The sequence below is a fragment of the Triticum aestivum genome, chromosome 3B, assembly GCF_018294505.1.
Source record: "Triticum aestivum cultivar Chinese Spring chromosome 3B, IWGSC CS RefSeq v2.1, whole genome shotgun sequence".
In the NCBI taxonomy this organism is placed as follows: Eukaryota; Viridiplantae; Streptophyta; class Magnoliopsida; order Poales; family Poaceae; genus Triticum; species Triticum aestivum.
In genome coordinates this window covers 702,610,997-702,617,775 of record NC_057801.1, presented here as the reverse complement: position 1 = coordinate 702,617,775, position 6,779 = coordinate 702,610,997, and positions in this window count along the sequence as shown.

Sequence of the window (6,779 nt, the reverse complement as noted above, 5' to 3'; positions counted from 1 at the left end):
TGTTTGAGCCCTGTTGTGCCTACTCATTCATGTTTGTTTGTCATGCCTGCTACTGCTTAGAGTTGAGTCAGGTCTGATTCATCGGGGATGAATCAGAGGCGTGTGAACATGTCCTACTGTGTGTGAGCTAAGTGTGTGAACACGATTTGGTAAAGGTAGCGGTGAGAGGCCATGTAGGAGTACATGGTGGGTTGTCTCATTGCAGCCGTCCTCAGGAACTGAGTTCTGTGTTTGTGATCCATGATTCAGCTACTACCACGCATTGGGCCCGAAACCAATGGACCCTCTCGGCTTCTTAATCACCCTTGTCCTCTGTCCAGGAGTTGCAAGTAGTTTCTGGTGTTTGTAGTATGCTGGAGGCCGTGGGCAGCGCTGACCGTAGGGGTGGGCTGTGATGCGGTAGGCACGTGGCACGGTGTACCGGGCGCCCGTTTGGTGTCTCGGGAACCCTGTTCACATCGTTTGGGGCTGTGAGCGAAACTCCGGCCGGATCTCCTCATGGATGGAACCCGAATAGGCGATAAACCTGGACTAGAGACTTGAGTGTTTAGGTAGGCCGTGGCCGACACCCACGTTGGGCTTCCGCTTGAAGGTTGCCGAGTACATGTCGTGTAAACGGCGGTAAGTGGTGAGAGCGTGTGTGAAGAAGTACACCCCTGCAGGGTTAATATGATCTATTCGAATAGCCGTGTCCGCGGAAAAGGACTTCTGGGTTGCTTATATCAGTTCATAGACAAGTGAAAGTGGATACTTTAAAATGCGCAAGATAAGCGTGAGTGCTATGGATGGCGTTCTCGTAGGGGAACGGGAGCGGATCCATAGTGGTGTATTGATATGGTGAATATGTGGACTCGTGTGCGCCACCTCAAAAGAGTTACTTGCAGTCGTAGTTTAGGATAGCCACCGAGTCAAAGCTGGCTTGCTGCAGTTAAACCCCACCATCCCCTTGTTGAAAATGATGCATATGTAGTTAGTTCTGATGTAAGTCTTGCTGGGTACATTTGTACTCACGTTTGCCTATTTTATGTTTTTGCAGAGAGACTTCGGTCTCGCTAGTAGTTTCACGTGGACTTCGACGTTTAGCTTGATACCTCAGCTACGATCTTGTGCCCTCGGCAGGATCTGATAGATAGTCAGGCTTCTCAGCCTTTTCCATTTATAGATGTCTGTACTCAGACATGATAGCTTCCGCTTGTGCTTTGACTTGTATGCTCTGATTGTTGGGTCATGAGACCCATGTTTGTAATATCTCGCTCCTCGGAGCCTAATGAATAAACTACTTGAGTCGTAGAGTCATTTTGTGATGCCATGTTGTATTGCACATATCGAGCATATTGTGTGTATGTTATTGAAATGCTTGGTATGTGTGGGATCTGACCATCTAGTTGTTTATCTTTAGTAGCCTCTCTTACCGGGAAATGTCTCCTAGTGTTTCCACTGAGCCATGGTAGCTTGCTACTGCTCCGGAACACTTAGGCTGGCCGGCATGTGTCCTTCTTCGTTCCTGTGTCTGTCCCTTCGGGGAAATGTCACGCTTTGAGTACCGGAGTCCTGTTAGCCCGCTACAGCCCGGTTTACCGGAGTCCTGCTAGCCCAGTGCTACAGCCCGGACCCACTTGCTGATGACCGACACGTTCGAAGCTGGGTCATGGATGCCTGTCCCTGTAAGTCTGTGCCACTTTGGGTTTACGACTAGTCATGTCAGCCCGGGCTCTTTATCATATGGATGCTAGCGACACTATCATATACGTGAGCCAAAAGGCGCAAACGGTCCCGGGCAAAGGTAAGGCGACACCCGTGGAAACACCGTGCGTGAGGCCGCAAAGTGATATGAAGTGTTACCGGCTAGATCGATGTGACATCGAGTCGGGGTCCTGACAGTAATCTAATTGGGAAATTTAAGCCGAGTAACAGAGATAGGATTAGGGGGGGATTGAAATCGCGAAGAAATCAGGATTGTGGGTTGGTTTCTGGCGCAGACTTATATTCAGAGCGGGGGATTTTTTTGGATAATGACACTAATAGAAAGCTGAGCAACATGACTCATGGGAGTGGGATAGATGCAGAAATTATTCAAATCCATATGAAAAAAGACAATGTTCATCCCATAATCCATGTATTTGGGGAAGAGGATGTAGATTTTGGGGAAATTGAGTTGCAGAGTACCCCTATTGCGAGATGCTTAGGTGTGAAAGGGGGAGGTTTGGAGGAATCGTGTGGAAAAAATTCTTTGAGACCCCTGATGCTTTTTGGAGGCTCAGTTGGAAAGGATTTAAACACTGATGTGGAGGTGGGCCTGAGATGGTGGAGGCCTAGTGAGATGGAGCCCGGCCCAACCCAACAAAAGGACAGCGGTGTGGGGGATATAAAAAATGGAGTGGAGGGAGCTGAGGAGAAACATCCCTTAGGGTTTCCTCCTCTCCCCCCCCCCCCTCGCCGCCACACAAAAAAACCATGTCAGAAAATTTTGGTAGAGTTTTTGGGGCTCAGAGATTCAATAGAGGGGGATGGAATGGCAATTTTGGAGGAAGATTCAACAATATTGAGAAGATGGGGAGATGGAATGGAGGGAGACATGCCTTCCCAGGAGGATCTGGGAGTTTTGGGAGAGGGGGGAATCGTTCTGGGAATGTGAAGGATATGAGCAGAGATGCAGAGATTGAAGAACCCAGAGCTGAGGGGAGCGAGGAGAATCTGGTGTGGCAAGCTAAGGCAGGAGGGAAAGATGCAGGAGGAGAGATACCAAGGATGACTTGTGGTGAAAAGGAAGGTGCTGTAATGAAAAAAGAGAGGAGCAACAACCAGACTTCTCAGGCAGATCAGCAGCAACAACAATTGCTGTTGACTTCGCTACTCTCTCAGCTGGTTCAGGGGATGCAGGGTAGTGAGAAGGCCCAGATGGAAGGAATGACTAGAAATCGAATTGGTAACATGCTTGGAAGAGAAAGTCACAGAAAAGAAGAGGGAGCCCCTGATGGGCAACAGAGAGTTGACAAGATGGTGGAGCAGGGAGCTGGCTTGGATTTGAAGAAGCAAGGGGGTAAAAGTGGTTGGCAGCATGGGTATGAAGAAAACAAGAGAAATTTTGATAGATATAACAAACAGGTGTGTGGTAAATGCACAGACCCCAGACACACCACCAAGGATTGCAGGGTGGGACACTGCTTGATCTGTGGCAGAGAGAATCATATTACAGGGGAGTGCAACTTGCTGAAACAGGTGAAACCAGTCCCGAAATATTTAGGGTATGCAGCTAAAGGGCTGGGAATTCTTCTGGTTCAGAGCTATAAAGATGTCCTGATAGCAGAACATACCAATCCTTTGGGTGTGGTGATCATAAGAGAAGGAAGCATTAATGAGACTGAACTTGTGAAAGCTATGGAGGAAATGTTTGACTGGGGCTGGCAATGGAGAGTAAGGGAATTTGGAAAGAATGGATACATGATGAGATTTCCCAATAAAGCAAAGTTGGTGGAGCTAGCCAAGTTTAATGACTTTAAACTGCTGGGACAGGGGTGATGATCAAGGTTCAACCCTGGTCCCTTGATCATCAAGCTGTTGGGAAGATGCACACCATTTGGGTCAGGCTGGCCAAAGTCCCAGATTGTTTCAGACATTTTTTGGGTGTTTGTGAGGTGGCTGCTGCAGTTGGACCTGTCCTGGAGATTGATATGGATACTATAAATGAGGAGAAAATTAGAGCAAAGTGTGGGATCAGAGATGTGGAGAAATTGCCAACTCAAGTGGAAATCACTTCCCCTAATCTTCTCATGTTTAGAATTGGGGTGGAAGCTGAGAAGGTGGTGGAGATTGGTTGGTACAAAGATGAGAAGAGGAAAAATGATGGCAGTAATCTCTCAGAAGGGGGGAGGAAGAGATTGACAACAGGAAGAGGACTAGAATGGGGGACAATGAACATAGAGGGGTTTCCTTTGAATGCTTATCCCTGAAACAAAGTGAGGAGGTTGATATAAGAATTGAAGGAATGAAAGCTCAAATGGAAGAAACCATGATGCAGTGGCAAAAAGAGATGGCTGTGGAGAGAGGAAAATGGCAAAAAGAGAGTGAAATCATGTTCAGTAAAATCAAAACCTTGGAGGAAGACAAGATTAGAAAGAATGTTCTATGGGCTAAAAATAAAAACAGAATCAGAGAATTAGAAAAAATTCAGATAGAGTTGCAGGAGATTAGTAGAAAACAACTTGAAGAAATCCAGAAGTTGGCACAAGAGGCTGCTAATAGAGATGAGTATGAAATGGAGTTAGCTAATATGGACCTTGAAGATTATGAGAAAGAGACTCAACGGAAATAGGAAGATACTGAGTCTGGGAAATATAATGAGCCCACTGATTATAATGCTAGCCAAGAATCTATTAGGACCTTGGGGGAGAAAATGGCTGAAATACATGGAAGTGAGATCCTGGATAAAGAGAGGGAGGAGAAAGATGTTGAAATCAAGATAAGCATGAGAAACAAAGGAAAAGAAGACAAGAAAATTGAGGATATGGCTAAAAGCAGAGCTGAGGAGAGAGAGAATTATGGTAAGAATTCTGAACTAGCTTTTGATGATGCCTCCTTATTACATATTAGTGCTTGTGGGAGTTCCGTACTAGGGGGTGTCCGGATAGCCGAACTATCATCATCGGTCGGACTTCAAGACTATGAAGATACAAGATTGAAGACTTCGTCCCGTGTCCGGATGGGACTTTCCTTGGCGTGGAAGGCAAGCTTGGCGATACGGATATGTAGATCTCCTACCATTGTAATCGACTCTGTGTAACCCTAGCCCTCTCCGGTGTCTATATAAACCGGATGGCTTTAGTCCATAGGATGAACAACAATCATACCATAGGCTAGCTTCTAGGGTTTAGCCTCCTTGATCTCGTGGTAGATCTACTCTTGTAACTCACATCATCAATATTAATCAAGCAGGACGTAGGGTTTTACCTCCATCAAGAGGGCCCGAACCTGGGTAAAACATCGTGTCCCTCGTCTCCTGTTACCATCCGCCTAGACGCACAGTTCGGGACCCCCTACCCGAGATCCGCCGGTTTTGACACCGACATTGGTGCTTTCATTGAGAGTTCCTCTGTGTCGTCACCGATAGGCTCAATGGCTTCTTCGATCATCAATGACGATGCAGTCCAGGGCGAGACCTTCCTCCCCGGACAGATCTTCGTATTCGGCGGCTTCGCACTGCGGGCCAATTCGCTTGGCCAGCTGGAGCAGATCGAAGGCTACGCCCCTGGCCGTCAGGTCAGATTTGGAAGTTTGAACTTCACGGCTGACATCCGCGGGGACTTGATCCTCGACGGATTCGAGCCATAGCCGAGCGTGCCGTACTGTCACGATGGGCATGATTTAGCTCTGCAGCCGGACAGTACCCTGGAGGCCGCACTCGAACCCGCTCCGATCTTCGACTCGGAGCAGGCTGCGCAGACCAAGGATGGATGGCTAGACACCACCTCGGGGGCTGCAACCTCTACGGCGATAGAGCCGAACACCGATCTTGTCCCCCATGAAGCTCGTGACTCCGAGGTGTCGGACTCCTTGCCGGACTCCGGTCCTCCCGCGCCCCCTCCAGTCGAATCCGATTGGGCGCCGATCATGGAGTTCACCGCGGCGGACATCTTTCAACACTCACCTTTTGGCGACATCTTGAGTTCGCTAAAGTACCTCTCGTTATCAGGAGAGGCCTGGCCGGACTGCGGCCAGGACGGTTGGGATGCGGACGACAAAGAAATTCAGAGCCCACCCACCACCCACTTGGTAGCCACTATCGACGATCTAACCGACATGCTAGATTATGACTCTGAGGACATCGACGGTATGGACGACGATGCCGGAGACGACCAAGAACCAGCACCCATCGGGCACTGGAAAGCCACCTCTTCATACGACATATACATGGTGGATATCCCAAAGGATGGGAACGGCGAAGGAATAGCGGAGGATGACCCCTCCAAGAAACAGCCCAAGCGCCGGCGTCAGCGGCGCCGCTCTAAATCCCGCCATAGCAAGAATGAGGATTCCGGCACCGGAGACAATAATACACCGGATAGCGCCGAAGACAACCCACTCCAGCAAGATCCAGCACAGGAGGAGGGGGACGCCAGCCCTCATGAGAGAGCGGCCGAAGAAGAGGTAGAGGACTATATGCCTCCCTCCGGAGACGAGGCAAGCCTCGACGACGACGAATTCGTCGTGCCTGAGGATCCCGTCGAACAGGAGCGTTTCAAACGCAGGCTTATGTCCATGGCAAACAGCCTCAAGAAAAAGCAGCAGCAGCTTAGAGCTGATCAAGATCTGCTAGCCGATAGATGGACCGAAGTCCTCGCGTCCGAAGAGCATGAACTCGAACGCCCCTCCAAAAGCTACCCCAAACGTAAGCTGCTCCCCCGATTAGAGGTGGAGGCATATGATCCCGCTTCACCAGGAGACAATACGGCTGATCGACCACCCCGTGGTCGCGACAGAGAGGCCTCAAGGCCCTTCACTAGACCCGTACCCCGGCATCGCTCGAAAAGCACAAGGCCACAGGGGAACACTCCGGACCTGCGCGACATATTGGAGGATAAGGCAAGACAATCAAGATCGATCTATGGATCACGTGGGCGCCCCACGAAACGTGACGATCACCGTCACCCCGGACACAGTAAGTCCGGCCGGGCCGAACACAACAGACAAAGCTCTTTTGAGCTCCGTCGCGATATCGCCCAGTACAGAGGTGTCGCACACCCACTGTGCTTCACAGATGAGGTAATGGATCATCAAATCCC